At 42.2% G+C, this 20,929-nt stretch overlaps 1 long non-coding RNA gene across 1 annotated transcript; it reads right to left on the reverse strand.

Annotated features, from left to right (window-relative positions):
* Positions 1 to 340: 340 nt before the first annotated feature.
* Positions 341 to 20,208, reverse strand: LOC146543735 (uncharacterized). The gene is made up of 3 exons (XR_014885248.1): positions 19,174 to 20,208; positions 5,731 to 5,776; positions 341 to 2,561 (listed from the first exon to the last, which is right to left on the reverse strand). It is a non-coding gene; the product is annotated as an uncharacterized LOC146543735 (long non-coding RNA).
* Between the last annotated feature and the right edge of the window lie 721 nt (positions 20,209 to 20,929).

The following is a 20,929-nucleotide window of genomic DNA, read 5'->3' on the forward strand; positions in this document are numbered from 1 at the left end:
CCAGTGGGACAATTCCGTATCAAGGAGGGAGAGATGTTGTGCTTATGTGAGGAGCCACTGCTGTTCCCACAGAAGAGAAAAAGAGAAGAAAAAGACCCACCTCTCCCCCCCAACCTCTGTTCCATTACACAAGCAACAGTGCATGAACTGCTGTGAGATTGAAACGAATCTGACCTTCAGAAAGAAGAAGGAAAAAGTTGCTTTTTATTCTACACGCAGCCTTTACGTAAGTGTCTCAGTGGTCTGTTACAGACTGGCACAAAGGAGCCATTAATGGCATGGGGAGTCCCAAGGAAGCCGTGATGCCACCTAAGAAGGCATTGCGGTCGTAATTCTCCCAGGGTGTTTTTGCTTTCTTTCCCACCTGCCCCAGATCAAAGGCCCCAAGGCAAATGGATTTTAGGAGGTGGAGGGGTTAGCTGTTGTGAGCTTGTGTGTTTTACTGCCATATCCCAGCGGCTGTGCAGCTCCAGTGAAAACCGGAGCTCTATTATTAATTCTCTTGTATCACTAGAAAGGAGCAGGGCAGTGGGGTCAAGGGAACTGAAAGAGGCCTTGCAAGGGAAGCAAAAGAAAGCATTGAGGGGAAAGTAGCGCTATCAACTCCTTGTGATGTGATAGCAACTTTCACCATCCTTGACCTCTTTCTGAAAAACTGCGCCTATCAGAGACAAATGACCGTGCTGGGAAAGCTGAGAGATTGCATTGGAGAGCAATTCAAAAGGTTTCTAAAAAGTGCTGGGAGGAAAACAGACACTATATATTTTAGATGAAAAGTGTAGGTAGAGTATAATGTCAGTAATTTTTTACAAAAAGTATGTTAGATCTGTGATCGTTAGTGATGTTGAAATGAATGTACACAAAGTGACCACAAGCTGAAATGGAGCAGTCTAAAGATTCCCCAAAATAATCAAAGATATTTGTGTATACATGTACTAAGAATAAAAAATTATGTATTATTTTATATAACTGTTATCTGTAGAATTATTCATTTTTTCCCTTAGATACAACAAGTTATGTGCAATCTAAGCTGAAGAGTACTCTTTCACAAAATATGTTATGTAAGGCCATATCCATGGCCATGAGGCAGAGTGATAGGTTCTGATGAGGACTAGTGCCTGGGCAGTGCCCAGGGAGAAGCTCTGCAGCCTGCAGTACGATGTGCATAGACCAACAGAGCTTTTGGGATGCGCCACCTTGTTTTCACTTTTAAATGCCAAAAAATTGAGACTGTGACTCAAACCCACTCATTGTGTTGTCTCAAAGACTCTCCCAGTCACTGATTGCTGTGAAGAAGAAAGAAATGCATGATGGCCTGAAGCATGCCTAGTGCAGTCCTGCCAGGGTGCCATTGCCCTTTACATTGTAAGGAACATGTTTGTGAAAAGCAGGGAGGTTTTTTGTTTGTTTGTTTGGTTTTAATTTCATTTTCTTAAAAAAAGAAAATAAAAAGAAAAAAAAAAGGCAAATTAAAAAAATTAAATTACAGTTTGGGTACAGGTTATGTCAATTGAGATTCCTGTCCCCTGGTTTTGTGCAGTTGCTGGAGCAAACACTGAAATCTTCATTACAGAAGGTCACCTGGGCAAGTATGATATGTTTCATTCCCTACACTGGCTTTTAGGGCTGCTATTAGACTCGAGGCTATCTCTGAAGGACGAAAAGAGAGGAACCAATCTGTTTACCTAGGTTTCTGTGAAATTGCTGTTAACCTGTGACACGATGCAAGGCTTGCTGGCTCTACCTGCTGGCTAGAGGGGAAAACACACTTCCCTCACTAGGATGTCCTTAAAGCATTAACAAACCGTTTCATGAGACAGTGGATTAGAGATAATAGAAGAAATCAAAAAGCAGCTGCTACCTGATCATTTTTGAGCTGTCAGGTATGTCAGCAGATCAAGACTGATGGTCTGGAGCAGTGGGAATTGATAACATTTCTCTGCTTCCTGTCAGGCTCTCAATAACTGAGCAATGAGAAACATCAGCCCGGAATGCAGCCCCACTGCAGGAGCTTTGTCTGCTTGTAGATTAAAGCTGAGACCATCATGTGTCCTGCTGCATTTCTGAGAATTGAGGATTGACTCCATTTCACCTCAATATAATTCTGGTCTAGGGCACAGCAAAGCCACGGGCTGCAAGGAAGGTTTTCATTACTGAATTTTAGCTCCGTGGTCTGAGCTCTGATGGAAAAAATGAACAGCTACAAAGGCAGAGAGGGGCTTGTCTGTGGTTTAGCTGATCCCTTTTTATTTGGCATATCGGCAGGAATGAAGTGAATGGCCTCTTCTCTCAGCTTTTGCTCCAAGTAATGATTGCCTCCAAACAGTACCTCTTATGCAACCAGTATTACAATCTTGGCATTGTAATCCTTTCCTGAAGACATTTTCAAAGCTGACAGTAAAGAACAGAATGCTTTTCCTCCTTAGCTGCCACCCCAGCCCAGCTCTTGTGTCAGCTGGTGCTACTCTGTTCAAGTCTTGTCGCAGGCAATTGAGGTATGCCTCTCCAGGAGCCGTAGGAAGACTGGATGCCAGAGCCAGAGATGAAAATCAGTGGGTTTCCTGTGGAAAAAGTACTCAGAAATCTTATCAGCCCAATAATGTTCATTTCCAGACATGTCTAATCCTGAGGGACTTGCCACTGGATTTTACATCTGGATTGTGTAAGTTTCACCGAAACACCTGCGTTAGGCTCCCACTCTAGTCAGCAGAAAAGCTCAGCAGGGTTGGGAGTCCTCCTGGAGGTACTCTGCTCTGCTGGAGACTGTGGCAGGATGAGCCCAGATGCCTCAACAATGTACAAAAAGTGGCAGAGATACACTGGAGCTAATAACATTTGAATTAACAGACCACAGTCCTGCTTCTGTCTTTCCAGAGTGAACTCTGCATAGGCTGATTTCATCCCTCAGCAGCTGAACTTCAGCACAGAAAAGCTCTCAGTCTCTGGAGAAGAAAAGAGTTTCATTTTAAAGGAGACCCACTTAGCAAGAGGAGAATTTTCCTCAACGCCTGCTTCACATTTGCCAAATTTTGCTCCCGCTGGGGTCAGGACTTAGAAGGATTAGATCACCTGAGGTTGCTTTTGTACACGTCTGCTGCTGCTCAGGATACCAACAAGTTTTACTTATCATAGATCACAAAGTTGGTTTTTTTTTTTCCTCTCTGCGTGCAAACAACCTAATCCCTCAAACTTTTGCCCCATGTAGACTGAAAGGGACTTGGAGAGCTGATGTCCTCCCTGAGTTGTGTGCTCTGCTCCCAAAAGCAAGAAACCAGCAATGGGAGTGCTCAACTGGGTGTTTATGGTTCCCTCTGGGTACAAACTGGATAGAGATATTGTAGCTGTGCTGACTGTGCTTGGATCCCGAATTGCCTGCCACAAATTTACTAACACCACTGCACAAAAAAAAGAAAAAAAGAAAAGAAAAGAAAAGAAAAGCAAGCACATAAAAAATTCACAGATCCAGAATGATCCATCCACTCTTCTGGCGGAGCTAAGCCATAATATGGTCCTTTTTTTGTTATGCAGGGTAAGTTCTGAGCATTTCCCTACTGGGAGATTCCATGTGGTTTCTAAAAGGCACTCTTGTCTTTCTGACTTTATACAAAAGCAACAGCAATGACTAGAAAGATTTGCCTCTTTAATACATGCCTGCCTTACTGATTGCACACCTTGTGGCCAGACAAGTGATATAAGTCTCTTAGAATCTCTGAAAAGTCTGATGATACGCATGAGAAGAGAAATAGGGTTTGAAATATCTTCCAAAAGCTGCTTTGGACAAAGTGATACAAAATGCTGCACATAAATATTATGCTCACAATAGTTCTATTGAGACAAGGATGTCATAGTGCCCAGTACTGCCACAACACAGTCTAAGATTACTCGTACCCCAAATAATTTATGTTCTTAAGATGAGGAAATAGGAAAGCAAATTTTCTTCACTTTACAGGTGGAATAGAATATGTGAATAGCCCAAGGTCACACAGGAAGTCTATAAAAGAGGCAGAAGCACGGCCCAGTTCTGCTGAGTTGTATTCTGAAGCTGTAACCACAAGGCCATTTCTCCTCTCCCAGAGCAGAAATTGGTTCTGGCTGCTACAATTTCTCAATTAGGGGATTTAACTATCATTTGGGGCTCCGTCATGGGTGGGCGGAGCTGAGACAAACCTCATCATTAAGACCATGATGGTATATGTAGAATTGACCATATGGATGTCCCTGAAGCCCAGAAGAAATTCATTATGCAAATGACCATCAAAATCAGCCCATCATTTCAAGTTGCTAATGGAAAACAACTCTCCCTAAACTGCATATCCAAAACATTTCCTACAAGCAGCAGGTTTTAAAATATATATATGCACATATATATTTTTTTATTTAATTGGTGTTGTATTTCTCTGACAGATTGGTCCAGAATGCAGAGGGAAGGGAGAAGCCACTGGAATGTGTTCTAAATTAATAGTGAATTGTGACACAATCCAGAGCACTCATAATAATCAAGTTAGTATGTTTTACATTTTCTCTCAATGTGTTTCGCATTTTTGCTGCATGGGGAAGGAGGCTTTAGATATTGAAACAACATTATGTTAAACTTAAAAAATGACAATTCAAACACTGGCTGCTTTAAATAGTTTATACCTTGATAGTCTAGTGCTCTATGCAGTGCACACATGGCTTTGTTGGGGACCCCTCAAGTAAGTGTAGATTATTTATAGTTAATGAATGAGTGCTATTATAGATAGAAAAAAACTTCTGCCTGGCTAACACTCATCAGGGTTTTTGTTTGTTTGTTTGTTCATTTTTTCCCCATGTTTGGGTACTAACAAGGCTGTAGTAAGAGAATGAATGACAGTTTACATCTCTGGTTCTTATCCTGGACCTGGGACTTCTCCATACGTTCCCATCATCCCTGCAATCCTGCTTAGTGGTACCAAAGAGGTATTATTTCCTCTGTCTCCAGCATCACATCCTGCTTCCTTCTATTTTCGCTTCCTATTTATGTTAATTGTTTCTCTACATTCATCTTCTTACCTGGAGGAAGATAATGTCCCAGGGATTCAGAAAGCAGTGTCTTCATTTCAGAAGTCAAGTAACTTTTTTTTTAGTTCCATAGTAAGAGGGTGAAATTTGTTTCCTCTAACTTTATACAAAATATGTCTTGCTTAAAGTCATTGCAACACTTCTGTTAATTCATCTCACTTAACACGGTTAGATGGATTACAGCTGAAAATGCCACTCTCTCTCCATTCCTGCACTGGAATCCTGCATCTCTACAAATGGCATAGTTCAGAAACCAGTCTTAAAAATTACTACCTGAACAGTCTCTTCACAAGAGAGGGAAGTCACATTTCAAGGATTATGGCTGACACAGCTGTGTAACTGTTCTCAACAAAGGGCACTTTTCCACTTTGGTGGAACTTAAATAAGAAGAAGTCCATAGTCTATTTTAGTTAGTGCTGCCACTCACAGAAGTGCTTTTTCTTATTGTATACTCCTACTCCTAGATTCACATCTTGTCACCAAATACCAAGTTTCAACAACATTTTTGCCTTCAATCTGCTTGTATCAACTCTTCATTGATTTTCACACAACTTGTTATTTGTGCTGTGTGGTATCATTTTATGTTTGACTTATTAATTCCTAATGCTTTCTGACTTCATAATAGCATAATATGACTCACAAATAATGAAGAGCAGTTAGCTGCTGAAGCCCTGGCAATGTGATCATTACCTGTGGTCTGGCTGTCGTGGTCCATCAATAGGTTTCCAGATGCATTCTGCAAACAAGTAATATGACATCATTCCTCTGAACAAATAGATCTGTCACTCATATTCACAATGTAATGTCCCAAATGAGAATATTTTGATACAATATTTTGGAGCCATTTTTACAGCACTGACATTGGGAATGAAGTTGCTGGCCAATGAATGTAACAGCAAAAGAGAGAGTTGCAACTTTCTAAACCGAAAGTGCATGCTGCTGATGCTACTCCAGAATACTTATCCTTGTAAAACCAATCCAAATCATTCTACATCATCAGCTGGCTTCTCTTGTGTGGATATGAACCGCTGAAGGTTGAGAGAAGACACTACTGACTGATATGAATGAAAATTATAAAATTTTTGTCTGAAGGGAGTGGAACACATATCATTAAGTTTTTAATCATGTCTTTTTGTAGAGGTTGTCTCAAGCCTCATGAAGCTAGAAATATGTCCAGTGATAAATACATGTGGGAGAGAAGAACTGTTTAAAACAAAAGACAATGTTGGCACAGGCAAGAGGACATGAAGAATAAGTTCAGGCTGAAAACTGGGAAGAAGGGAAATGTAGTCTTGTAAGAAGAGGAGCAACAAGAGGCAGGAGGACAAAGGAAAAAACAGCATAAAAGAAGATCTGAAAAAGTTTCAAAACGAGCTTGATGTAATTGTACTTTGAATGTAGGTCCAGCAGGATCTTTCAGATCTGTCATCTCCCAAAGACATACTCCACTAGCATGAAAAAAAAGGTCAATAATGGGACACTGACCTGTAACTGAGAATTGCGGAGAACGCATAATGCCAATCTGTGTTTATGGCACTGTGCTTCTGGTATCTCTCATTGTTACATTAAAATCATGGTCTAATTCGTGTTCGAGCATATTTATGGAAGGTATCTTGATGCAAAAACAGTACAAGAAGCAGATCTGGATTGTGGCAAGTTACTCCTGTGTATTGAAAATGTGGCTGGAAAACTGTATGTACACTTCGTTACTTGTCATGGCAGTCTATTTTCTTTTGTCTTTAAATCCATCATTTGACTCCCCCCAAATATTAACCTTTGGAGGCAGAAGGCATTTACAGAGGCAGGCATTACTGTATCCACCCAGACCTCCATGTTCATTGTATGGATTATACAAACCTTTTGGTTACATTAGCACCTGAATATGATTTATGAGGGCAGATGGGAGATGGTGATTGACCTGCTTTCATGAAAGCAGCCTGTTTGCTGTGAAACAGCTTCCGGCATAAATCATTTTAGACATGCTTTTACACCAGGACTAAATAAACACTTACCCTGGTACCTGCTAATATGTTAACAAGTAATGTCCTCAAACAGCCTTATTATTTGATTACAACCAAGACTGAGGTCTTTGCGCTGTTGCTTTCTCTCTGCCTGCCAGGATCTCATGAGCCCAGACACACTAGCTCACTTGAATACTGAGAGAAAGTGGGAGTTTTATCATTCTCCTTTATCAACTCAACATAACAAAACAGAACATAAGGCATTTATGATCTCATGGCTGAGGCATTATAACGCAAAAGTCTTAATCCTTGCTGTTCTCAATGGTGCTGTTGCCATGTCTTTGGGTCAGTAAGGTGGTGCAGGATTAATTAAGAAAGACAAATACAGTGGAAATGAGAGAAGCTGGAGGAGTGCCCACAATCCCATTCCTGCCTGCACTTGTGACCAGCTTGCTCTTGGCCTTTGGAAGACATTCTCTGCTGCTGCAACCTCAGCAGCATGCCTCTCTTCAGCACCACTTGCTGAAGTGGACCGTGGCTGCAGACGATCCTGCATCCCTCAAGACAGGGCAAGATAGAGCAGCCTAACAAGGAGAAGAGGCAAAGATTAAAAAAAACAACAACAACAACAAAAAAAAACCATTTCCCATTTTTTGTCTTCAGTGACTTCTGTTAGCGTTAGGCTGTTTCCAGGATCAGCATTTCTTGCTGTTTTTTAGGCACTGAAGGATGGTATAGGAAGTTTGCTGGGATGATGGTTGGTTAGTGGTCTTTTCCAACCTTAATGACACTGTGATTCTAAGTACAGGAACTCAGGTTTTATGGAGCAGGTGTGTGTGCAGGGACGTTTTGGGGACAGGAAGACCCATGAAATAAGGGAGGGAAACAGCACTTTGTGAGGTACATGAGTGAGCTTTATATCCAAAGCATGGTGGCAATCACTTATGCATCAGCCACCGTAATCACCTTCATTGATTTCATCAATGACTCCCTGACTTCCCACTGAGGTACTTTCTCAGATGGCTGCCACAGCAGCTGGGACCTTATAAGGAAATGCCATTAAATTGTTTCTATTTTCAGCATAGTTATTTGAGATAAGAATTTGAGAAAATATCTTAAGTTATCAGTAACCAAAAGCTTTAGACATCTTTTTTTTTTCCTCACCTTTGATGGGTTTGTGCCATGCTTTGCAGTAACATGCAGTTACTGTTGGAAAAAACTAAGGTAGATTTAACAGACTTCAGACCTTGACTCAGGAAAACTTCCCTCCATGGGAAAATTTCAGAGGTACACATAAGTCCTATTGTAGTGAAAGGAACATAAACAGATCTTGAAGTCAAAACCTAAATGCAAGCTTCAGGAACACGCTGAGATCAGGAAACTCTTTTATCTGGGACTACATATTCCACTTATTTTTGCAAAGAAAAGGTTAAAGAAGCTGATAAAGGTGAACACTGAACAGGGACTGTTTTTATTTTATTAGATTTCCTTTGCACTTCACATTTATCGTAGCTGTCCTAGCAGTGATGCTGTCCTAGCCATGATGTAATCTGCAATTAACTAGTCTCCTTTTGTCAGCCTGCATCATCAAAGCCTGTTTTTATGGAGTGTTAAGTCCAATATTTACAGTGTTAAATACTTGGACAATATTTAAATTGGTTTCATCACATACTATATTTAGTTGGAGTGATATTGTCTGGTTAACAGCAATGAAAACAATTCCTTTCTTTTAGGTTTTATATTTTGAGTGGGTATTAGGTAACTGGAAAATATGGTCATTATATTTGTCTAACATTTCTACAAGTTGTAACACGGCATTTCAATTTGGGCTTTAACTCATGAATTATCCGTACGCAAAACCTTTGAGAAGTTTCCAGGTTCAACATCCAAACAAGCACAGAGTGCAGTGGTGTGTCTGAAAGGAAAGCAGTTTAATATTTATGCACATGCACAGAAAAGTATGAAGACATTTTTCAGAACCTTTCCTTTCCAGAATTGCTGCTGTTACACAAAGGCTGCTCTAAAGGTATTTTTAATGTCAAACAGAAAATGCAATTAAGGTGTGATTTAATCGCAGTCTCGCAGAGACAGACATCACTACAATTCTGGATATTGATTCTTGTAGATTTTATTTGTCCTTATGATTCTTGTTTGTCTCCACTTGTGGTATCTGCAGACAAACTTGCTCATATTCTCCTGAGTGATTTTGTCCTTTGGACCAAAGGTCTGTAAGACTGCAGCTGTGTTACTTCTCATCTCCAGCAGCAAGGAACTTGGAGAAGTGTCCACCTTCTTCAAAGCAGAAATCTTTGCTAGAAGTTTCTTCTAGCACTTACCTTACTAGTATATAGTGACTGCTATATGGACCTTTTAATTCAACTGCAGGGCCAATCTCACACCTTCTTTCTTAAGCTTTCCTTTCTTTTCCTAGTCCTGGCATGAAGACATCTTATCATCTTAGCTATGTGATTTCTAGCTATGCCACTGTGTTAGTTATTCTTCTCGTTGATCATCACAGCTATGGTTTCTTGGTCAGAAAAATATCTGCTCCATGTATTGGCCAGAAGTCCACCAGAAGTTTCTGCTCCAGAGACTTCTGTCTGTAGTTCTATGCAGGAAACATAGCTGTAAAAGGAGCATTTTACAGAGAAGGATTTTGTCCTGAATTCTAGAAAGGACTCTGCTCACAAACCCATAGCTCTGACCCAGCTCCATGGAGCTAAGCTCTTATGCAGGGGACTCCATCAACAAGAGAGAGCTGTAATTCCTTTAGACAGCCCTTTGAACTGCCCAGGAGCTTTTTGGCATGGCCTGGAGTAACTTCTGAAATACTGGAAACATCTAATCACCTGTTTATTTGTTGTTAGCAGGTAGAGATAAGAGATTTTGAAGAAATCTGCAGCCAATAGGCTGCAAGAAAACTAAGCACATATCAAAAGATGCAAATATTATTTTTAATTATTGCATGAAATGGAAATCAGTGCATTTCTTCCTTAAAAAGTCATAGGCTTTTAAGATTTGAAGTCTGTCTGTTGTTGACACTTCCAGAAGACAGAAAGCCTTGATGGCATTTATCTGTTTTCTTTTCTATGCACTTAAGAAAGATCTGCTCTTACGGAGGGGGACACAGCCTTTTCTACATAGGAAATGAGGTGCTGAACACTTCTTTCATAAACACCAATCTAATTTAAAACATGCTTGAGACTCTTAGAGAGGGTTTGTGTGGCAGAAGTTGATATTTTTTGTTGTTTTTTATTCTGTCTTTGCTTTTGCATGTTGGACATCAGTATTCAGTGCCCAGCCAATACGTTCTTCAACTGCGGCTTGCAAACTCCTGCTAAAAAAGTCACACGATGCTGTAGGCATATATGGGAAGAATAAGCACCTGGAAACCTATGTCTTTTCATTACATTTTCTGTTTTCCACATAGTCCTATGTCTTTTTTGTTTGTTTGTACATTGTTTTGTGTAGGTTATATAACATTTTGCAGCTTTTACTTGACGAACTTGCATTCCTTTTTAAGGGATAAGTCCTTCGGGCCTAACCCCCTTCCCCAGCAAGGTTCAGGACAGTTTGTGGAGCTTCCAAAATATTACTCTTTGTACAGAAACAGATTTTATTTTGAGCTCTGCTAAAGTGTTGGGCTGGTTGGGGAAAAATGAGAGGGAAATGTTTGGTTATATTCCTTAGTTACACTGTGTTTTAATTTCAAGATGTCACAAATTTTATGGCAGTCTTTATTTACTTTCACTAACCCCCAAAAAACAAATATGACTTCCAGATTTGCTACAAAATGAGTAAAAAAGCAGGAAATGTAAAACAAACTTTGATTAAGAGCCTGATTCTGTTGGTTAAAATCAGTGACTATACACTTATTCACTCCAGAGATCAGATTTGAACCTTTACTGCTCTGGACCAGCTCCAAACCCCACTAAAGTCAATGGGAGTTTTTCTTTTGAGCCCAGTCACTGGGTGTCTGTCTGCCTTATTCTCTCTTAAATTATAAATCACCAGGAGGAGTTTAATCCTGCAGTTTTCATGGCCAGCATGACATTTATTTCAACATAGGCTGTTGACAAAGCACCCCGCATCCTGCATTTCCCTGCTGGCAATTACATGTCTCTTCTAATTCGCATCTTACTTTCTGTCAGTGATTTTATTTTGTTTGCACTCTGCTTGTTCCCATCCACATTTCCAATCCTCCCTTTGCATCTGTCCATCACATTTGGCAGCAAGAAAAATGGATCTATTCTGCAATACCAATCTCAGTGCCACTTGCCAGTCCAAATAAGAGTTGTGTATCTAACACACCATCCAGGGTCTCCGTTTCTGGATTTTGTCACAAGAGCCGTATTTTCTCAGCAGCTTATTAACAGTGTGCATTTGGGGTGAAAATTAAGCAAATGGAAAAAGGATGTCATAGCAAGGAGCTGTGTTGCAACACTTAGATTATTATATAACATTAAGTTAAACAAAGAGGGTTCAGCCACGTTATGACTATGATTCTCATTCACTCCAGTCCCTTAAGAAAAAGTATTTGAAAAGAGACAACTTTGCTCCTCAGACAATTTCCCATTGGTAAAAATGTTCCCAGGTGCCACCCTTGTGAATTTGACAGGAAAAAAAAAAAAAGTTAAGTGAGAGTAGAGCTTGGGGAGGGGGGGGAGAAAAGATTGCCATAACACTGCTGATGCCAAGAATAAGAAGAGTAATGGGAACCACTGCAGATTGGAAACTTTCTTTTGGTCATTTATCAAGTTCATATTATTTTCTCATCTTTCACTGTCTTTGGAGCGTGCATGTCAGGTGAACAAAAAAAGTTACAAGAAATCTTGAATTGCACTCCATTTTCGCACAAAAATGTGCTGACCGTCTATCTCGTGTGCCTGAGGTCAATCATGCAGCTTTCAAAACTGCTCTGGATCCACAAATAGCCTTGGACAAGGCTGCCAGGCAGCTGACAAGGCTTTGAATTTCTCATTCAAGGAAGGGGTGACATACAATTGCTCAGCACCAACCCTTCTGCTGTGTCTTCCCACATCTGGCCAATGACTTGGTTGCTTACATGGGGGCTGAGCAATTCTGGAAATTGGATATAAGCAGAAAACATTCCCACTTCTGCTCCATCAGTGGTGTTGGTGAGGAAATAAAGCACTGTGACGCCTTTACCATATGTGGATTTTGGAATAATTTCTAAATCCCCTATGTCTGAGCCATAGTTTTCTGAACAATTCCCATCCACTACTGTTCCTGATTGGGGTGAAAATGATGCAGGTGATTTTGATAGGATGAACTTCTTGAGTGGCTTAATTTAAAGACGCTATTCTACCTTGCAAATGCTAAGGCACTTGGTGGATTTTCGCCAGAAAGCTCTTCATTCTTGAATGGAAAAGACAGCAGTGTCTGCCAGGTTTGTCTCACGGAGAAATCAGCCGTTCCATATACTGTAACAGTGGTATAATGTGTATAAATGTGGTATAATTTCTAGCCTGCTGTAGAGACCTGATTCCAAGTCTTTGCTTGGAGACCCACAGCCTGCTACTCTCTTTTACTTGCCTAAAGTGGGCATAAAGCTGTTGGAAGACAATTTCCACTTTCTTGATCAGAGATGCTGCCTTCAGTCACACCATTCTCATCTGACAGACACATTTTCTCCCATACTGTCCTTCCTTTACCACACAAATTGTTCCCATCTGGTTCCTGTTCACTCTTGAAAACTGACTTTTTCCATAATTTAGACCGCAGCTTGTGACCTGCTAACAGCCAGGCAGGTAAGGAGCTCTGTCTTCACTCCTAAAACACATCCTGCTTGTGGCCTACTGGCAGTTGCACATCTGCACATAACAGCCACATTTTTTCAGGCTCCATCCATCCATCCATCCATCCATCCATCCATCCATCCATCCATCCATCCATTTCCCACATATCACCTAGATCTAAGTCTAACCTTAAATGGCATCTGACAGAAAACACACCCAGCTTCAAACACTGAGGGATATGGTTAGTGAGTCTGGGGATGATGGGCTGACGGTTGCACTAGATGATCCTACAGGAAACTATAGGTATGAAAAGATTTAGAAGTAGCTAGACAAGTTCCTGGAAGCTGAATTCACCAGGGGCTATTAAATACAAAGACACCATGTCTGGCTCAGGAAATCCCAGAGCCACAAATCACTGCCCCTCAGTCGCAATGTACTTGCCCTGCTCCTTCCTGAAGTGCCTGCTACTGCTGAACTGCCACAGAGTATTGGATGGATCTTGGGTCTTAACCAGTTTGGCCAATTCTATGTTTTTGTATGAACAGATGAGTGGGGACTGAGTATCACTTTTGGCACTAATGTCTCTGCGTTCACCCGGCAGCATTTCTATCACCAGCACTCTCCAAGCTGCTTCTGCCACGGCATCTGGACATCACGTAACACCTGAAGCACATTAAGCTTTTTCAACAGGTAATAAACCCCTGGATGGTGTAAGGCAGGCGAGCCCCATTCTCGAAATACCCACCACGGACACTGCTTTCTCCAGCAATTGCTGAAGCCTGGTTTAGATTAAACTACTTCAGGCCAGCCACCGCAGAAGGGCAAGGCTGGAAACGGAAGTCTGCCTTGTTTTGTTTGGGTTTTTTTCCTGCTGATTTGTTGTTTTGGGCTTGTTTGTGTTTTTGGCAAGTTATTTAAAGGACAAATATAAGGCTAGACAGCTGAATGCATCAAGAAGATTAGCCAGTTTCTCAGGCTACTGTCTCTATCCAGCTGTTCCAGCTGCAAAAAAAAAAAAAAAAAAAAAAAAAAGGAAAAGGCTGTATCTCCCTGTTTGGTTTATACAGCACAAATTGCTCTTCTCTCATAGAAAGCAATAGGTTAGAGATATATGTGGAGGCTTGAGAGACAATGTCATAGAACACTCATGAAAGACCCTCTCACTGGTGGTATTTCACTCTTTTCAGAGTCATTCTCAGTGCCATGTAACCAGGCTCTGCTCTTCTCATGACCACTGTCCATCAAAGCCCTGAAAACAGATATGTGCTATGCAGCTCTGAGTCAGAATGATATGGATATGGAGCCTTCCTTCAGCAACATTCAGCTTCCTGAACTCTGCTATCATGTGGAAGTCAGGGCCAAGAGGTGGAAAACATGTGGAACTGTTCCCTGTAGTCCTGTCTCTGGAAAGTAGCATGCACAGGTCACTAAGCAGAAGAAAAAGACGAAGAAAAAGAAGAGGAAGAAGGAGAAGAGGAAGAAGACAGAGAATAAAAAGAAGAAGGAGCAGAAGAAGAAAAAGGAGAAAAAGAAAGAAAAAGAAAACAATGCTTTTTTGATGACAGCTGCACAAACTTGCCTTATACTGGCAGATCTCTCAATTAAAATCAAGCCACTCTTATTTAAAGGGAAAATAAACACAGGTCTGATGCTCTATACTCTGCTTTCAAAACGAATCATCTTGAGGAGAGGCAGTGGGACCCTGGGTTCAGAGGCTGATAGCGAGAGAACTGCAGGTTGGGCTGCATCAGCAATGCTGGGGCCAGGCTGAACTGTGGCTCATTCCCTGCAGCTGTGGGGTATCTGCGGATTTGCACCCTGGGAACCTGGAGTAGAAAATGCCACACAGTGTGATCCAATTAATCCTTGGGCTGTTGCAGATCTGCACAAATCGGGTAAAGCCCTTTGCCTACGTAGTGGGTATTACTGCTGCAATATGACAGAGGAAAGCAAAACCTTGCAGCACAGGGATGCAGAGGTCCAAGGGTCTATGGGAAATGGTAAAAGGGGCATTTGCTCAAGCTAGACATCTAAAACCTCTATTATCTACACAGCGGGAATCTGCTTGATGTTTCAGAGAAGAAAGAAAAAAAAAATAGTGTCACAAAAGCAAAAACGTACAAACTCTTCGTTATAAAGCTATCATGGGTTCGGGTCTGGATTACAGAGGTTCAAGAGATCAAAGCAGAAGGGGCAAAGCAGAGACAGATAAAAAAAGATATGAAAGCCAAAGAGGCTGACACTGGTAAATGAGCAACTGTGGTTGAATTAGACCAGTAGTACTTGATGTGCCGTCCACTTCCTTTTTTGGCCCCATTAGCTCCTGCAGAACTGAAGCTTTAGTGTTTGGAAGTAAGGGAGGGAAGGATATTTCCATTTTTTTTGTCCTTGCCAAGAGAACTTTCTGCATGTGAGCCATCTCTGCTGCTTGGGGAAGGCTACAAGTAGCCAGGATAGGAAGGACTCTCATGGTGGTTAAAAGGTTCTCACGAAGATGATGGACCCAGATTTAGCTGTGCTATGGGCTCCTCAAATGTCACCCTACTGGGGACCCACTGCCTGATCTTTGTCTAATGTGCCTGGACAGACATTATTTTATATTGTGTGATGTTTGCCATCAAGACCTTGATACTGCTGGTATCTGCTGAAGGCAGGATCTACCCCAGCATCTGCTTTTCACCATGGTGGCTGCCTGTAGGCGAGATGGCTTTGCTTTGGGCATCCTTTGGGTGCCCTGCAGGTGCTCAGTTCTTCCTTTCATCCTGGAAGTGGGTATGGATCCTGCCCTCAGGACTTTTGTGACATACAGGATATTTCATAATCTGTTAGAGCTTGATATGAAGCATTCTGTTGCCAGGCCTGAGAGGACGCCCCAGGCAGCTGCATTAACTCAGTCCACTGTGAACTGCTGACAGAGTATCAGTGCATTGGTCAGTGCAGCAGGCAATATGCTGACCTCTGACTCTGGATGTAAGTGGGGGGGAAGCTCCTCTGGGTGAGCAGGTGCAGCTGATGCCTCCCACAGCTGCCCCACATCAGCTGGACTTGCAAAGTGGGGTGGCTGCATCCCCACTCATTTCCAAGGCTATGCCCACACCTAAGTCACCCATTAATCACAAGATGTACTTGCAGTTTGGAGAAAACCCAAACGTCTCTCCTTAGTGCTGTGGAGTGGCACCTCTGTGATCTCCAGCTGCCATCTGCTGGTAACTGTGCTGAGCCAGACAGCCAACACTTTGCTGCTGGATGCTTCCCAGCTGGTGCGAATCTGAGCATCCTTGGGGCCAGGAGCTGCTGTCATCCCATGCTGGTCACAGCAGTGCCTTAGGGGTGGCACAGAGCCACCTGAATTCAAAGGACCTTCTTGCAAGTTCTGTGCAGGGGAAATGATATTGCTGCAGCAGACTGCTGAAGGGCAAGTAGGATTTTAGTGTGGCATTAAATTAGATGATTTATTGGAAACTAATCATTTTTTTTTTTTCTGGATATATATTAAACCTGCCTTGAGGAGGTGGGGAAAAGATGGGGAACAATTTGTTAAAATATGTTTTTGCTGTTTTCTGATCACTTAGGTGCAACAAAGCAAGCTAGCAAAAAAGAGAAGCTGTTGTGTAGAGCCTAACTAGTGATTTTGTTTGCTTGTTTATAATCTAGCTGTGCAGCTTCAGAGCTATTCTGCTGCATGTTTACCACTGAAGATGCAAGTTACAGTGATCTGAAATATATTGCATAAATTGCAATTGCTCCCTGTAGCACGAATGATGGGCTTGTGAAGCTGTTTGCATTTCAGGCTGCGATGGCAACCAGCATCATGTAACGTGGTGGCCAGCCATGGTGCGACCTGTAGGCAAGCATCTGTCTCCTCTGCATGAAGACCAATGTGTCACCCTTCTGATTTGGCTTACCACATACAGCCAATAGGTGCACAGACGTCCCAGATGGTGCTAGGCCCTGTGATGTGGTTCCCTGTGGAACAGTCACAGGGCTCTTGTTTATCCCCTGGAGCACAGAAGGGATTTGCTGGGGATCACAGGAGGTGGCAGGGGAGCGTTGGTCCTTCTAAGCATCAGCCCCAGCTCTAGTAGATGCCTTGGCCAACAGAAATCAGTGTAGTAGAAAATGAAAAGGTTTGAATTGTGAAGTCCTTGAAAGGTTTATGAAAATAAATGGTGGAGTAGAGGAGAAAGACTCTGTCAGAGCCACTGGCAAGGGGAAAACTGAAGTGTTAAACCACTGAGCCCCCAAACGTTGATTGAGATGTCAGAAGGGAGAACGTCCCTATTCCAGCTCCTAGCTCTAAATTGAAAGATGTCATTCTTCTTTGCCATTTTTCTCTCACATGAAGAAGAAAGATTTTTCTAAATAGTCACAAAGCAAGCTTCTCTGCTAGAAGTTAAAAAATGAAAATCCTCGTGATATCTTAGCTGATATCACCTAATTTTGGTGCCCAATTCAAGAATTTTTAAGGCTTGGAGTCTGCAGTAGCAAAACTCCTCTGATGCTTTGGCCAGGAATAAGGGCATTATTTCTTGCCAGCATCCCAAACTGGAAGAATCCTTTTCTACGTACTCAAAACTGCCTCCTAGAAATTCAGCTCTGCATGAGGATTTTTATCACATCTTGTCCTCAGAGCTTCTCCAGGGCATCACAAAACAGCAGCATCCTCCCACGTGAAATCTCATCATGCTGTGCGAGTTGATGGCAGTAGTTTATCAAGTCAGATATATTCCTCAGGACGCAGGCTGCTTGAGTAACATATAGGAGTTATAGAAGTTATTATTATCAGGGCGCAGATTAGCATTGAGGGTGTTGATGGAGAATGTCATAGCCTTTCTATTTCATTCTAATATTTTTTTTGGTGGGAAGCTAGGTTTGAAACTCAACCAAAGAAGCTCCTTATTTTTATTTTATTTTAGTTTTGTTTTAAGAAATCTCGCCCTGGAGGGAGCTGTCATTCTGGGATGCTGATTAGCTTTTGCAAGTTGACAGGGAGAAAGGCGGCTCTCTCTGTAGCACTCCCAAGTTCTTTCACCTAATCACACCAGCACTGCAGGCTCCATGTGGAGGAAATGTAACCCTATCTCACTGCCTGACAACTCCTTCAGCTCCAGACTTCGTTTTCTCGTTCCCCTCAAACTGTAACAAACCATTAAGTTTGATTTTTTTTATTATTTTTTCTTTTTTTTTTTCATTCTTTCAGCAACCATTTTCGCTCTGCCTCCCTTTCTGGTCCTTTTCCTTAGGGATAGTAACTCTGAAGACTGTATTCGCTTTGTATATATCTTTTATCCTTAGAGCTTTTTGGCATCTATTGTATCAACTGGTCAGAGGATATGCAGCATCTTTCGAAAACTCTCCTTTTTAGCTGGGAGGAAAAAAATAGTTGTAATATATCTATCCAGGTTGATGTGAAAAATACTCCAAGCAGAAACAAATTAACAGGCTTCCTAGCAGGCTCTTACTGCAGTTAAAAAGAGGGTTTTGTATAGCAGAGTTTGATTCAGAAGATGCGCATTTCATTCCCAGTTCCTGAGAGTCCATAATGTGGGGAAGTGCCATGAAATGCGTCTTTCACACAGCCCAGGTGTGAAAAACAGTGAGTCCTATTGATGGACCAGTTGTTGGAGCAAGAGCTGCTGCTCCAGACCCTCAACAATTGTCTGAGCCCAGAAGAGCCTGGGGAAGTGAGTGCACCCTTAATAAAATGCCTGCAGAGCTCTGGGGCAAAGGAGCATGTGGGACAGCTTTCCCTTGATTCTCTCATTGAGCTTCAGTCTTTCTAAACAAGCAGGTTTGTGCCACTTTGCCTCCAACCAACAAGTGCTCAAACGCTGACTGATAAGGAGGAGAATATTCTTATTCCAGCTCCTAACTCTAAAATGAAGGACATACTTCTTCTTTGCCATTTTCTCCCTGACATGAAGAAGAAGGATTTTCTAAACAGTCACCATACAGAGATGGATCAAAGCTGCCAATACCTGCCTGAATCTGCATTTCCAAAGCACATGGGCTATTGACATCTGTGGTTTCATCATGGAGCCTTCTCTCTTGAAATGGGCTGTCTGGTATAAATTTAAATGCATTGCATCACTTTTTAGTTGTGCACAGGGAATGCTTTTTTTTTTTGCAAATGTCAGAATGATTCAGCAGAGGCTGCTTTGTTCCTCACAGTGTAATCTGGAATAGCATTGTGCAAAACTGCATCAGGAAACAGGGATGGGTAGGAGCCCACCTCTTCCCCTGCCTGGCAGGAGCTTTCCAGGTGATTGTGCACCACCTCCAGCTTTTACCCGTATCAGTTTAAGTTCCTCATGATTTCTCAAACAGCAGATTGCAGGAGAACAAGCAAAACTGGTTGTTCCTGTAGCACAACCACACGTATCCTTGGCAGGGGCTGGGAGGCATTGGCTTACCTGCTTTGCTGGGGAGCTTGATGGGCTCGGCAGCACGACTCAGCTCCTCCTGCATTCCTCCTTGGCTGAAGTCTGGTGAAATGAGACCGTCTCCCTTGCAGCTCCTCTATTTCTCCTGCTTGCTTATTCGTTATTTTTGCTTCTCCTTTTTGCTGGTGGTAGCTAATGGCTGGAGCTCAGTATGGCCTCGTTGTGCAGCATCACCCGAAATGCTGTAATTCACAGCCCACGTTGCAGGGACTGTGTGGCTTTCATTTCTTCGGTGTTTCTCAGACCGTACTTCGTTTGCACTTCAAACCTGAACCACCCTTCCAGAAAAGTAACACCCAGAGTCCTAACACAAACTACACGCAGGTCTCTTTGTGTCTTAAATTCATTAAAAACGCTCACAGAAAAATGATTTATTCCCAGGGCTCTTACCCAGACTTCTGCATGGAGTTGGCAACGGCATTATGTAATAGCTAAATCTTCATTAGTTATATCTGTTTGCTTTGTGCCTCCGTGACAATGATGGAAGCTGTAAATAAGTGTATTGTCCCATCTTAACAAGGGTAGCGTATCCATCAATAAGGACACTTGCTCTGCGGAGATCTTCGCAAGGCAGTACAGGGGAGTAAATCAAAGGGAGAACAACATCCTTCATTTAAAGCGTCCTTGTTCTGTCACTTAATGTTTTACCCTTGCTAATATCTTTCAAAGTCTGGCTCTTAGTCAGAAAAGTCACTTAGTAAATATGACATATTTTATCCAGCCTATGTCTACTTGTTCCTAGAATTATTTTTCTGGGCAACTGCAGCTTGAAGCTCCACCTGTGGCTTCTCAGCTTTGTTTCCCAGCAGTCACTGGAGGTCTGCAGATTCCCAGTTCAGTCAGACATGCACCCTGCTTCAGGCTGGAGCAGACAGATGTTACCTCTGATCCCACCTGGCCGGAAGGACATAATAATAATGCAGGGAGAGCTGAAATGCTGGACTTGCTTCAGACTCATCGGACAGTCCAGGAGTGAAAATCGAAGTGTGGCCTGCAGAGGGAAGAAAAGAGCTGTGGTTGCACTGCCTGGCCGCCCGGGGTCTGCTCGTCTCCCACCGCCCTGCTGCTCCTCAGCTGTTCCCCTGAGCTGAAGCTCTGTCTTTAAGCATTATATGCATTTAAAGCCCGATCACATCAAGCCAAAATTAAACAGAAGGTTTTAATTCCTTCTGATATTCCTTCTGAGAAAGAGCTGGGAGGAAAATACTGGTTAGCTGAATGCCTCTCCCATCCCTGTTTCTGGAAAAAGCCCCCAGGAGATGAGGTGAGAGGAGAGGCTTGGCTATTGTCTTCCCTCATTGCATTGTTATGTGTATATTGGCCAATTTCTGCATCCATTTAGAAATTCACTAATTGTCATTGGAGCTGTTTGCTGATGACTGTGAAGTAGCTTCATAATGAAGAGGAAGTCCATTTATTCATTAACATTTGTAAAAAATAATTGCCTGTCACTTAACCAAACACTGTTTGCTCCAGAAACACTTGCTCTTCTGTGTTTTTTTAAATATATATATAGATTATTATTTCGAGCTGCACTTTTTGAAACGCCACTTCTAATTTCCCATTTCTGAAGGGCTCATTCTCAGCTGCTGTGATGTGAGTCAGAGAACAGACTGCACGAGAAGACACTAAAGGTCCTGTCACTTCTGCTGCACGGAGAGCAGAGTGCGTTAACAGAGCTGTGATGCTGTGCTCCAGGAGGGCTGCAGCTCTGAGATATGTTTGA

This window comes from Meleagris gallopavo, chromosome 10, assembly GCF_905368555.1.
Source record: "Meleagris gallopavo chromosome 10, MGAL_WU_HG_1.1, whole genome shotgun sequence".
In the NCBI taxonomy this organism is placed as follows: Eukaryota; Metazoa; Chordata; class Aves; order Galliformes; family Phasianidae; genus Meleagris; species Meleagris gallopavo.